Raw genomic sequence first — 14,950 nt, 5'->3', positions numbered from 1 at the left:
ATTTCCCTTGATATTCTTGATCTTTTGTTATTCCAAATGAAATTTGTTATAGTTTTTTCTAATTCAGTAAAGAAGTTTTTTGGTAGCTTGATAGGTATGGCACTAAATAGGTAAATTAATTTGGGTAGAATTGTCATTTTTATTATGTTAGCTCGTCCTACCCATGAGCAATCAATGGCTTTCCAATTGTTTAGATCCAGTTTTATTTGTTTGGAAAGTGTTTTATAGTTGTTTTCATATAATTGCTGTGTTTGTTTTGGTAGGTATATTCCTAGGTATTTTATATTGTCTAGGGTGATTTTGAATGGTGTTTCTCTTTCTACTTCTTGCTGCTCTAGTGTGTTGGAAATGTATAGAAATGCTGATGATTTATGTGCATTTATTTTGTATTCTGCCACTTTGCTTTGCCCAGCGTCCACTCTCTGCTCCCGCGCGCTCAGATTTCGCGTGCGTTCTTGACTTAATGGGGTCCTAGGTCTTGCTGCTCTCAGGAACAGGTCCTGGAGCTGCTGATGACTCTATGGGTGCCCCAAACTTGCTCTATTTCTTTTTAGCTGGGTTTGGAGCTATAGGTGAGTGTGGAGGGGGTGGGGGTGGGGCGGTTGCTCAGCCCGCGATTGAGTGAGAGCCCTTTTTAGCCTGGAAATGTCTTGATTCCACGTACCTTCCACGCTGTGCCCTGTTGTGGGGTTCCTCCGTTCGTCTGGACTTGTTTTTATGTCCCCTTGAGGAGTCTTGTGTGTTTCGGTCAGGAGAGGTTAAGAGCTGCTTCTTACTCTGCCGCCATCTTAACCCGGAAGCCTCTTCCTCATTTATATATTTGAGATAATAAAAGTAACAGCTTCCCAGGTTAGGGTTGCTGTGAGAGTCAAATATGATGATTAAACTGCATAGCACAGTGTCTGGTACATAGTAAGCACTACATAAAAGGTAGCTATTAATATTATTAATTAAAAAATGATATTGCCTTTTGTTGTTTTTGTATGTTTTCAATAAGACATTTACCGTCTATATTAGATACTAAATATATGTTCAAAGGCAGAAAAGATTTGAACCCAGGACCTCCTGTCTCTAGGCCTGGCTCTTTATCTACTGAGCCACCCTGAACTGCCCCTGCCTTTTTTTTCTTAACATCACTTGTTTTTGAAAATTCTTCTTTTCTGTCCCCATTGAATTAGCTTTCATGACAAGGAAAGAAAATTAAACAAAAATACCTGATTCAGCAGCTGCTTCAGAACAACTTTCTGTCCTAGAAGACCCTTTCTTCTCTATTGCAAGGAGGGTCACATGTTTCATTGTTTGTTTTTAGGAGCATAACTGGGTTTTCAGTTGCTTGAAGTTTATCTTTTTTTTAGTGACTTTTAAATTTATATACCTATAAACTATAAATATAACTTATATATGTTACAAATTTTCTGCTTCTCTATATTTTATTCCACATAAGTTCTTATAGATCTTACCATATATGGTCATTTGTGACATGCACAATAAAATTCCTTTTCATTCTTTTACCATAGTTTGTTCATCCGGCCTCTAATTGATGGATGCCCACTTTGCTTCTATTTCTTTGCTCTCACAAAAATATTGTTATGAATATTTTGGTATGTATCAGGCATTTCTTTTCTGTTGGTTACCTCCTTTGGTCTGTAAAAGAGAATTCTTTGTTCTCTCTGAGTTTATACTTGTGAAAGGGAATCCTTTATTCCCTTTGTTTATTTTGAGTTAACATTAACTTAAGTACCCCTACTTAGATAGTGAAGACAGGATTAACTCTCCTTTGTCTACTTTTGAATTGTCAACAAAAGATTGAACACCTTACTTAGTACTAGGTGAGAAGCTATCAAGGGACTTAGAGAATTCATAAGTTGCTTATTTAGAGAGTTCCACTCTTTTAACTCAGTCCCAAACTTTTGAATCCTATGATCAGATTTTATACTCTCAGAAACTCAATCAGCCAGGAAATCTGTGAACCCTTTTAATACTTCACCCCTCCAGAAGGTGAGAACTGGTTCCCATAAACACTGCCTCCTGAGCAGTGGTAGACAATTTGGAAACTGTGATTGGCCCCTGTGAAGAGGGACAGGGACAAGAAATCACCATAAAAAGCCATGAATCGGGGGCAGCTGGGTAGCTCAGTGGAGTGAGAGTCAGGCCTAGAGACGGGAGGTCCTAGGTTCAAACCTGGCCTCAGCCACTTCCCAGCTGTGTGACCCTGGGCAAGTCACTTGACCCCCATTGCCCACCCTTACCAATCTTCCACCTATGAGACAATACACCGAAGTACAAGGGTTAAAAAACAAAAACAAACAAAAAAAAACCTTAAAAAAAAAGCCATGAATCCTGAGGCTGGAGTCAGTCTTGTGGAGATAGTATCTTGACTGGAGAGAGTCTTCGTAGGAGCTTAGCTAGAGACTGCAGCTTGGATCATGGGCTTGGAGCTTGGCTTCAACTTGGACTCTGACTCCTGGACTACTTTGGGGGGTGAGTGAAAAGCTGTCTCCTTTCCTAGTTTCTGGAGAGACTAGCTTCTATCTTGAAGGAAGCAGATTTTGGAAAGGATTATATCTCTCAGTTGGCTAGTTTGCCTTATTGGCAACAAACAGGCTGCTCATTTCTTAACTAACTATGGGCTACACCTAGAGAAAAGCTTTTAAAAATCTCTCAGAGGGAAAGCATCTCTACTTCCATGCTCCAAACAATTTCATCTTGTAAAAAATCTCTGGAAAAACTGGAAAAAAGCCATTGAGCTTATCTCAGTTTTTTTAGAAAAAGTTTTTGTTAAAATGATTGTTTAGAAAAAGTTTTTAGAAAAAGTGATTGTTAAAGTTGAAATTAACCATTCATTTTTACCTTGTTTTACTCCTGAAAAAACTCCTTTTGCCTCAGAAAAGCTGCATTTTGCCCCAAAGAGAAAACATTGCTTAGGAAGCACATTCTAGCATTTATTTTTTTATCCTTAGCAGCTACTTAATCCATACTTAGACTCAGACAAAAGATTCCTAGCCTATCTTCTACCCAAAGTTAATTAAATCTTGTGGCATACTTAAGGGGACAACACCCTTTAAGTACTTAAAAGGACCACACCCTTGTGAATTCTCACACCTTGACCTTAACCCCTAGCCAAGGGAAAACCTACTCAGTAGCATTATCTACTGACAAAAAGTAAAATTACAAGCAATCTAATATTTAAATTTAAACATGATAAGAAAACCATTCAAAATTATTTTTGATAGCATTTCTCAAGCTGGAACAACATTGTTTCTTTGGTATTTAAATTGGCTCATAATCCCAGAGAATATATCACAGTGGATACACTTAACACTATTCCTTGGTATGCTTATGATAGCAGGATATGTGGCTATCCATCTATCTCTCTTAAAGAGAAGACTGACAAACAGTCTGAATAATCTGCAGCACATCCAATATGGGAATTTGTCCACACTATGCTCAGTGCCAGTATGGGGATCCTCAGAGGTGTGACCAAAGCAAATCTAGATGGATGATGATATTGGGGAGGAGAAGGAAATTTAATGATTCTGGAGGTGACTTTTTAAGCCTTTTCACACTCTATTGTTTTCTTAATGATTAATTCTTTTCAGTTTTGTTTCCCCTCCACAATAGGACTCTGGAACACAGTGCCAATCCTTTCATCTATATTGTATTTGCTGATTGTTTTAAGGTTTAATTTTGTTTGTTAATTGTCACATATATAATGGATGGACTCTAACAACTGGTTACAACTTGTATTAACAATCTTTAGAGAATTTAATGAGCTAAACATCTCAATTAATTTTAAGGACCTTCAGAAATAATTTTTAGATATTTAGTAGTACCCACTACCTCTGATCATTTGCCTGCCTCTGAATTCTTTGTAACAAGAGGTAAAGGTTCATTTAGTAGCTGAAATGATTATTATATATTCCCCACCTCCTCATTTATAAATTGTAATGAATGAGACATATAACGGTCTCATACCAGAGGAGCTTGGAAGATGTTCCTAGGGTATGGCACCCCTGGATGGCTCCCAAGAGGGAGCATCTCACAGGAAGCCTAAATGCCTTTCTGCATATTTTTTGACCCTTCAGCTTATTTTACTCTACTTTTCTACCAGAATGATCTTAATTCTTGGTGGCATTTTAGACCCAAAGAAGAGTTTTCATTAATAGTACGGAGGTTTGTGTTTTTGGTTTTTTTTCTGGGCTCCTCTGCCACATTTTGGAATTATGGTAGTAACAGACTTTGTTAAAAATATCTCAACCAAGGTTGAAAGATTTGCTACATCTGTAGAACTTGTGACAAGTATTCATGAGTTCATAGATTTTTTTCAAATGTCACATTCATTGGAGATAATAGTCCATAAAAAAGTGGGAACACATTGAATTCCTGAAAATTTATTTTGCTATTGCCTTTTACTTTTTTAGAGCATTTGATTTTTTCCTGATTTTTAAAAAATTCCTTGTACTTAAAGTACATATAATCAATATTAATTTTTGATTCTGCAGTAATATATTTAAAATATATTTTCTATAATATTAATGCATATCCACAAAGCCTTAGACTATAGCAACCTGTCATTTATTGTTAAATATTATAAGACTATGATTAATGATTCTGTCTTATTCCAGAAGAAGGGAACAACAAGAGCCACTATACAATGCAAGAAGCACAAGGTCATGGAGACTAACCAGCCCCATTGGGATTGATGAGAAACTACACAGTGCCATGGAGCATAAGGTCAAAAAAGTAGGATTTTTGAACTTCCATGCCAATACTAAAGGACTTGAACCTAGTGTGAGACTTGAAGTTGCAACGCTTAACATATGTTAAGTCGTAGGACTCTTTGTACTACACTACCAGTCAAGTACCGAAGGTTGGCCATCATCATTCTGGCTCTCCTATCCCTGAGAATGAAGGGAAATCAGACCAGGGAATGTATACTTCCCTTTTACATAAAAATCTAGTTCTTTTTTCTCTTATGATATGGCAACTTTCTGTAGTCTTGGCTGCCAATGGGTTATTGCAATATTACTGCATTTTGTTTTACAGATTTATGGCATAGGATTTACTTTAATTGGACCCTAATATAAGGGCCTGTTATGAATTTATTCTTGTTTACTTAAAAATTTTACATACATAGATTCTTGATATTTTGATTCTTATTTTGAATTTTTATCTCTCCCAAAATTTAATTTTGTTTTTTCTTTTGATAATTAACTCATACACCCTATAACTCAATGATGTATTCTGAACTGATTTGGGTGTTTCCTTTTTAAACACCATCTTCAGGGGGGATTGTATTTTTACAAAAATCCAAGCCTTAAAATTTTGTTTGAGAAAATTTTTTCAGAAAAAGAAGTCTGCTAATGCTTTGAAACCAGAAAATGGACTATTTACCTGCAGAAACCTACACCGAATCAAAATGATCCAGAAAAGATGCCTGCATAAATCTACACTGCATCAAGACAATCTAAAATGAACTTTGGGGTTCAACTAATTGAACTTGAGGGGATTGAAATCAATTACTTGAATTGTAAACTCTTATGCCAAAGCGGATTTCCCCCTACTTGGCTTTTTGTCAATGCGCCTAGCAAAACATTGGTTTTGCTCCCTCTCTTTCTATCTCTTCTACTTACCTCTTATCTCTAACTATTGTAGTTAGAACTTTAGGGGTACAAGTTTTTGTCAAATGATCAATTGGGGAGACCAGTCTCCCAAATGATCACAGGGGGATTGTGATAATTAGATTAAGTCTACACTTCCCATCTTTAGATTTAATCACAAAAGGTGAGAACACCTCTAATTCTGGGAGGTCCATAACCCACGTGTCCTAGAGTGAGGGATGAATCAGAATCAACTGACCCGCCCCCTAGGCAGTCTATGAAAATTGTCTATTGTGATTGGACATACAAATTAGGAGGGAGGAACAGGAAGTGATGCATAAGTGACCCCTTTAAAAGGAAGTCCTCAGTCAGCTGGGGTCTTTGGTGGAAGAGAGCATCTGGTGAGGACCTCTTCTGGTTCATGGAGGAGTGTTGGAATGCTGAGACTCTGGTGGGACCTCTGACTGCTTCCCTTTGAATTATCATGTGGGTAAGTTAGGCTGACTCTCTTTCTCTTCCCTTGGTGTTTCTGGAGGCTCTGCCCTCAGGTAGGCCTCTCTTGCCTCTCTAATTGTAAAAGGCCTTGTGGCTAGAAGCCTTGTTTAATTAACCTCTGTGCCCCAACTGCTGGGGCCTCTAAATTCTTACCTGGTTCAGAAATCTGGTCCAGGCCAGAGTTTCTCTCTTTCAATTTCCCTACCTTCAACCTTCCTAATTGTAAATAAACTTCCATAAAAGTCAATTTTGACTTGAGATTATTCTTAATTGAGGATAGATAATAGTTCAAACCTCTGGCGACCACCTTTTAATATATTGAACCTATAAAACCCCTTTTTCACCCTTACAATATCCAGAATTATCATAGTAATTTATAGCTCCTTGAATAATATAGTAGCACAAGGCATATTTTTAATATCAACATTTTCCAGTAGTTCCATATGGATTAAAAAAATAAAACCCCTTATTTTCTGTCTTGGAATAAATACTAGGTATCTAGTGTGAGAGAGAAAGTTTGCAAACAGAAACTGGTCTTATGCATAGAACTTTTTAGACCCCATTCTGGAATGGGAGGTCTGCTTAAAAAGAGACACAAGGAGGAAGTTGGGATCAGTTGTTCCTGTTCTTCAGAAGGAGCAGAGAGAGAACTTCCTGTGGGTAGAATCTGTCTTTGCCTAAGGGAAGTTTACTTACCTTTCCCTGAGAGCTGGTGGTTCCTGTGTTCCAGATATCCGAAGATCCAGAAAATCCCGTCCATCCCTATCTCCAATTTTCATCTCTCATATTCCTGTAAACTCCTGGTTCCTGAGAGTTTTCCTGATTGTGTGTGAGAGAGTTGCCAGTACCCAGTGAAACCTGTCTGTGAAGAAGAGGCTTGCAGTCATCTTGGGCCTTTGCCTAATAGGTTGAGCTCATCAAGATTTCAAACCCTTTCTACTCCGATGAACTTTTAACTTGGCTATCTTTAGTTTGAGGATTATCACATCAGATTAGCTAGTTAGTGGTCTACAATGGTCATGGACCATTGCTACCTAAAAAAATTAAAGGTGGAGATCAGGAAGAGGATTGTCAATGGAAAGGCACAGTGTGGGCTTGGATAAGTTGCAATATATGCTAGTAAAGAATTGTAGAGAAGTGACTTCTAGGTTATCATTAGAGAAATATAAGCTTGGGAAAGGAGACTGGAATATCGTAGTGAGAGGAGGGATCATTGTTGATCTTTACTGTGCTCCATGGGAATCCATGAAAGGAAAAGAGATCTAACAGACAACCTCTAGGACCACTTGTGGAAAATTTTTGGGACAAAATGAATAACTGAACAGGATAAAAGGTCATAAATGGATAGTATTCTGTATCACTGGGGATATCATGTCTTAGATTGGATTGCTGATTAGAACTTGAATGGATTCTAAGAGTTATTTACTCTAAAACTTTCATTTTGCAACTGAGGTCCAGAAAGGTTAAGTGTGTTTTGTAAGGTGACATAGTCAAGAAATGACAGAGGGAGAATTTGAATCCTGTCCCTATGATTCTAAATCAAATATGATTTCCACTGAACCATGTTAATCTCTTATGGAAGAACTTACATCAATGACTTCATAGCTCTATTAGTGACTGTCTGCCAAGGACAATGATCTTTAGACTAGGAAATATTGAACAAAAATGGTTAATAGGAAATTGGAATCTAAGGTAATTTGGGGCACATTGTTGCCATCAGTGAGTTCAAGCAACCAGCCCTGGACAAATGACTTAGAAAATTCAAAGAAATGGACAGTTAATTTCTGAGCTATTGCTGGTGATCTCTGAATTACCTCCAACAGCTGGAGAAGTACCACTAGAGTGGAAAAGGGCAATTGTTTATCTAGAATTTCAATCTTCTTTATAAGCTTATGAGTTTGACTTAATAATAAAAATCATGGTAATAGCTGACATATTTAAGTTTTACAAAGTGTTTTACATGCTCTGCTTTATTTTTTAAAATAGCTTTGAAGTAGGTACTATAGGATTTCAGTTACAAAATTGCAGAAAGAATTCTTATTAGGTTTGCTTTATGAATGATTAGAAAGAAAAGTGAGAGTCATTAAGAACCAACAAGTTGGTTGTGGGGACGAATATGTTTAAAATTTTGTAAGTAAGATCCAGATAAGATCTGGGTGATTAAATAAAAAAAGGTAAACTAGTTATAGAAGATAAACTTCATTTCCTTGCTTGACAAGTTTAATGAACTGGTTGATCCAGGGAAATGCTGTAAATATAGTGGACTTGGAATTTAACTAAGTCTCTTAGGATGTCTTTGTGAATTAATCTGCTCAATTTTGTAATTCTGTCCAGGGGCTGAGCTGTCTTGATTGAAAAATGAATGAAGATAAACTCATCTAATTCATGATATAAATAAAGCCTACCTCAAACTGCTTCACATCAATTAATCCCAGATATTTTGCCATCTGCCTGTCTTAATGTGAACAACCCATTTCTTTTCCCAAATAATGGAAATTTCTGAAGGGTTTAATAAATCAACACCCTATGACTTCATTAACCATTTCTGTGACATTCCAGACAACAGCTCCCTTCTGTGCCTTGTTGTTTAGTCATTTCAGTAGTGTCTGTCACTTTGTCACCCTATTTGGTGTTTTCTTGGTGAAGATTCTGGGGTAGTTTGCCATTTCCTTCTCCAACTTATTTTACAGATGAGGAAACTGAGGCAAAGAGGGTTAAGTGACTTGCCCAAGGTCACACAGCTAGTGTCTGAGGCCAGAATTGAACTCAGGAAGATGGATCTTCCTGATTCCAACCCCAGAACTTTATTCATTGTGACGCCAAGGCACCCTACCATCCCTCTAAGGTCTTTGGGTGTAGAGATTGTCTTACTTTTGTATTTCTATACCTAGCCCTCTATGCCTGGCACAGAATAGGCATTTAATGTTTATTCACTTGTTCATTCATTTATTTTTTAAAATTAAAAGGTCATGCCAGATAAACTAACTTTATTTTCTTTTTTTTTTGACAGGCTTACTGGACTGTTTGGTCAGGAGAATGCTGTTAACATCGGTGCTCCTCATATTTGCAGCTGGTATTGAGCACTTAACATAGTGCCTTGTACATAGCAGGTGTTTAATAAATGTTTACTGATTAATTATTATTGATTGATTTGATCTAGCTTTTCATGCTATTTTGGGGAACAAGAACTAAGGCTTTGGACTATGTGATATTATAGCTAGAGTGAGTCAGGTCAAATTGAACATAAAGAAGTGGTAAATGGATGGATGCCAAATTGAACTGAGGTTTCTACAGAGTTCCTCAGGAACATGTATAATTGGTTGTCATCCTTTGTAGTCAAAGAGGACCAAAATGACATCACTGGTGATGTCTTTTGACTCACACATAAATTAGATTTAAGAGAAGCAGAGATGTACAAAGTCATTGGCCTCACTGTCTTCCAGAGTCATCAAAGTCCAATGGCAAGCCAAAAGTCAAGATGACTGATGATGGCTTGGGATGCAGTGGATGGCCTTGACTTGAATCAGAATTTTAATCTGAAGGTCCAGGGTTCAAGTCCCTGACAAGATGCTCCAGGAACCTATCACTATTCCTGTGCAGCTCTACAATTTTTTCAATAACTTTGACAAAGGTATAGATCATATGCTCTTCATATTTGCAAATGACACAATGCTAAGAAGTCTCTCCAGCACTTTGGATAACAGTAAAGAATTTAAAAGTTCCAAACGACCTAGAATAATGGATTAAATCTAATGGGATAATACTTAATAGGGAAAATAGAAATAATTAGCATTTATATAGTATTTCAGAGTTTGCAAAGTGCATTACAAACATTATCACAGTTGATCCTCACAACCACCTTGGGTTTGTACATGCTATTGATATCCACATTTTACAGATGAAGAAACCAAGGCAGATAGTCAAGGGACTTGCCCAGAGGCACACAGCTTAGTAAATATTTGAGGTGATATTTGAACTCAGGTCTTCAAGCCCAGTTCTGTTCACTGTGCCATGGAACTGTTTTATTTGGGTGAAAAAAAATCATATTCACAGTTGGGGTAGTTGTGAATATTCAGGTAAAAAAGTTCTCAGGAGGTTAGTGAATTAGGAACTCAGCATCTGTCAACAGTATGAAATGGCAGTGAAAAAAAGGTTGTAGTAAGAATGTCCAGGGTGAGGAAAGTGAGAGGACCACCATCTTTTCGCCTATTTAGACCATATCTACAGGATTACGTTTTTAATTTTTAGTTTAGAGAGGATGCTGATACAGACTGGCAAGCAGGATGGCAGAGACTATAGAGATAATAACATATAAGACTGATGTAAGGAATTGAGAATGCTTCATCTAAAGGAGAGTTCTTCTACCATCAGACATTTGAAGGGTTGTAATGCAGATTAGACTCCTTGGCCCTGGACCCAAAGGGCAGAATTAGAAGCAGTGGGTAGATGCCTTAGATAGAAAGCTTAGAAGTCAAAGTTAGGGAAAATACGCTAGGGGGCAGCTAAGTGACTCAGTGGATTGAGAACTAGGTCTAAAGATGGGAGGTCTTAGGTAATCTGGCTTTAGACACTTCCTGGGTGTGTGACCTTGGGTAAGTCACTTAACCCCCATTGTCCAGCCCTTTTACCCCTCTTCTGTCTTGGAACCAATACACAGTGTTGATTCTAAGATGGAAAATAAGTTTAAAAAAAGAAAAAAATGTGCTAGTGATGTGAGTACAGGAGGTGTTCCTAGGAGGTGGTGAGTCCCTTTTCCAGAGGAGATCTTTAAAAAGAATCTAGTTATCTACTTGTTAGGGAAGTCATAGAGGATATATTTGCTCAGATATAGGCTTGATTAGATGGCCTCTGAATTCCTTTCCCTTCTGAGTTTCTTAGATATTCTGGGATTCCTTGTTCAAGAACTGGCTACTTTTTGTTCCTTGAACATGAGCCTCTGTCTCCAAAATCTGAATGTTTTCACTGGCTGTCTTTAATGCCTGGAAATGCATTCCTTCTTCATCTCTGCTTCCTGGCTTTAAGTCTTAATTAAAGTCCTTGTTTTAGTCATGTCTAACAGTTTATGACCCTTTGGGAAGTTTTCTGGGTAAAGATACTGGAGTGTTTTATCATTTCCTTCTCCAGCTCATTTTAAAGATGAGGAAACTGAGGCAAATAGGGTTAAGTGATTTGTCCAAGGTCACACAGCTGGTAAGAATCTGAGGCCAGATTTGAACTAGGGTCTTCCTAACTTCAGGCTTGGCACTCTGTCCACTCACTGTACTATATAACTGCCTTCAGCTAAAACCCTACGCAAAAATTTCTCAGTCCTCCTTTATGTAGTGCCTCTTGATATCCAGGCCAAGATTCAAATATGGAGTAAGTTAGGATAAAACAAGATTTAGCAGCTTCTAAATGAAAGGATTGGAGGGCCTAGATTATGACTTTCTAGAAGGCAAAGCAGATAGGACTTCAAAAAAGAATCACTTATCCAGCAAAACTGGATAACTGAGTGTTATCTTTCAGGGGAAAAAATGGATCTTCAATGAAATAGAGGATTTTTAAACATTCAGGATGAAAAAACCAGAGCTGAATGGAGAATTTGATTCTCAAATACAAGACACAAGAGAAGCACAAAAAGTAAACAGGAAAGAGAAATCAAAAGACATTCAATAGGTTAAATTGTTTACATAACTACATGGGAAAATAATTCTTAAAATGTCCAAGAACTTTATCATTATTATGGGACTTAGAAGGAGTATACATACACAGAGGGCAAGGGTATGAGTTGACTGTGATGAGATGATACCTAAAAAAAATAAAATTAAGGCATGAGAAAGAGGAATGCTTTAGGACGAGGGGGAAGGAAAAAATAGAATGGGGTAAATTGTTTCACATAAAAGAGGCATGAAAGAGCTTTTATAGTGGACAGGAAGGTGGAGGAGGTGGGGAGGGAGCACTTGAACTTTATTCTCACTGGAATTGACTCAATGAGGGAAGAACATACATAATTAATTGGGTATAGAAATTGATCTTCCCCTATAGGAAAGTAGGGGAAGAGAATAAGAGAAGGGGGCTAGGACTTATAGAAAAGGGCAAATTAGGGGAGGTGGTGATCAGAAACTAAATAGGGGGAAAATAATGATACAAAATGTTTTTATATCAAGAAGAAGAAGGAGAAGGAGGATAGCTACCACTTGTCTCCAGAGGGGTTAGACCAGGCATCCATTTTATTCAGGAAGTGAGACAGCTTCACTTTCTGTTTTTTTTTGGTTTCTCACCAACAGGGAGGGTCTCCTCACTCCTCACCTTAAACTATGAACTATGGAAACTCTCAGAATCAGGCAAGGGGTTTATTTAAAACACAGGGGTAAACTGAGGGAAGAGGGTTAGGGTCTGGAGAAGCTGTTGCTAGGGGTGAATGGTCAGTGCTGGCAGAAGGCCTCAGAAGGTAGGATCAGACCGAGGGAACCGGCCCCTCAGCCAGGGATAAATCCCACTGCCCTGATGTAGAGTGGTCTACCAGCTTGACAAAAGAGGGTGATGATTTGGTTTAGGAGTATCCTGGCTAGGCTAACTTAACTAATTCCTTCCCATGTTCCACAACCCACCAATCCTACCTCCCAGGGCCCCAAGGGGAAGTCCAGGGGTAGCTGGATGTCTGGGTGAGGTCAAGGAAATCAGAACCCCCATGTTGGTTCTCCAGGAATATTTATAGTCCCAGCTCCAACAGTCAGGTCCTGAGACAGGGACTTGCTGGGTCAAAGTTCCATTCCCCCAACTGCCAGGATTGCCATGGGTGATTTTGCAAATGCAAGAGATCTTGTATCAAGTCTGCATTACACTATCCATTAATTGGCTAAGTAATCCATAGTATATGTTTGTAATGGAATACTATTGTGCTATAAGAAATGATGAGTAGGAGGAGCTCAGAAAAACCTGGAAAGACTTAAACTGAAACAGAGTGAAATAAACAGAACCAGGAGAACACTGTACACAGTGACAGGAATATTTAAGATGTGAGTAACTTAGCTATTCTCAACAATACAATGATCCAAAACAATCTTTAAAGACACATGATAAAAAAAATGCTATTGGCTTTCAGAGAGAGAATTGTTAGAATCTGAATCCAGCCCAGAGAAAACTTTTTTCACTTTCTTTCTTAAATTTTTTGTTTTGTTTGCGTTTCTTTCCACAGAAGGCTTAATATGGAAAATTTTTTCACATGATTGAACATGTAAAATCTATATCAGAATGTTTACCATCTCAGCAGAATGGAGGTGGGGTGAAGAAGGAAGGAGAGAGAATTTGAACTTAAAATTCTTTTTAAAATGTTGGAAACTATTTTTAAATGTAATTGGGGAAAAATAAAATAAAATTTAGAGTCTGAAAGAAAAACCTTAATGGTTCTTCTCTGGAACTAGCTCCAAAGCTCCTGTATTTATCTTCTTTGTATTTATTTGTTTGCATGCCATCTCCCCCATTAGACTGTGAGTTCCCAGAGAACAGGGACTTTTTTTGGGTCTTTACTTCTATCCTCAGCACTTAGTACCATGTCTGGCACATACATAATAATTGCTAATTGACTGTGACTGAATAGCAGAGTAAGCGGAGAGGAATAAAGTGTAAGGAGACTGGAAACAGAGACAAGGGCTAGGTTATGAAAGGCTTTAAATGCCAAACAGAAGATTTAAAAAACATTTTTTTAATCCAGGAGGCAATAGTGAACCATTGGAGTTTATTAAATAGGTGAGGGTTTGGGAGTGGGAATGATATAATCAGAATATGTACTTCTGGAAAATTACTTTGGTGGCTAAATGAAAGATGGATTGGAGTAAGGAGAGAGTTGAGGCAGACAGACCCACTGGCTGGCTGTTGTAATAGTCCAGTTACGAGGTGCTTGAGGGTCTTCGGGAGTGTCAGAGGAGAAGAGGGCAGGTACACAAGATATTACAAAGGTATGATGATTGCATAAAAAGTGCATTTTTAGGGAGGTAGATCAATACCTACAGGATTGTGGGTGAAGGAAAGCTAAGAAGAATGGAACCTGCGAGAGTAAAAGCAGATGGTCCAGAATGAGAGCACTGATCATCCATTCTGCTACTGTATTCTGTCCTGAGGAGATCACACTTCAAATATTGTGCTCAGTTTTTGCCAGGTTCAAGTTTAGGAAGACCACTGGCAAGCTGGAGTGCATTCAGAGAAGGGTGACCCAGCATACCGACCTAGGGATGTTCAGCCCCAGGGATCTGGAGAATGAGAAAAGGGATTAGAAAAACAAGGTAGCTAGGTTTAAATATTGTAAAATTTGTCATGTGGAAAGAGAGGTACACTCAGAATTGGGACCTAGGGCAGGGCATTCAAGGCTTTTGCTCAGGAGCTGAAATCTAGAGGATTTCTACTTCCTCTCTTTGGGAGCCATAAACAGATAATTTAGCTACTGCTCTCAGATGTAAAAACATCCCAGACCCCCAAGAACGTTATCTTTTTGTTTCCCAAACCATCTATGAAATGTAGCCACAGCTTCCTTCTGTTGGTCCCAACCTTTTCTATTCTGATTACCCTTAAGATGATTTTCTCTATTCTCTGCCCTAACAACATTTTTTTTTTAGAAGTCCCATTTACAAGAAAAAAATTTTGGAGGCAAAGCTTTAATCGCTTTGTTATAATAGCAATTCACATTTGTGTTTCAGATAACTACCCTAAAAATTCTGCTCCAAAGTTTATAGCTTCATTCACCTTATCTGCTAGGCTCTGAAAACCATTATCATAAAGCACTCTTTGTCTAAGTTCCCAGAATACTCTAGGCTAGACATTGGCTTCTGCTCTAAAAACCAGTCCTTCCAGCCAGAGCAGGGAATATTTCCAGAAGAGAT

Source organism: Gracilinanus agilis, chromosome 4 (assembly GCF_016433145.1).
Source record: "Gracilinanus agilis isolate LMUSP501 chromosome 4, AgileGrace, whole genome shotgun sequence".
NCBI lineage: Eukaryota > Metazoa > Chordata > Mammalia > Didelphimorphia > Didelphidae > Gracilinanus > Gracilinanus agilis.
This window is presented reverse-complemented; position numbering follows the sequence as displayed.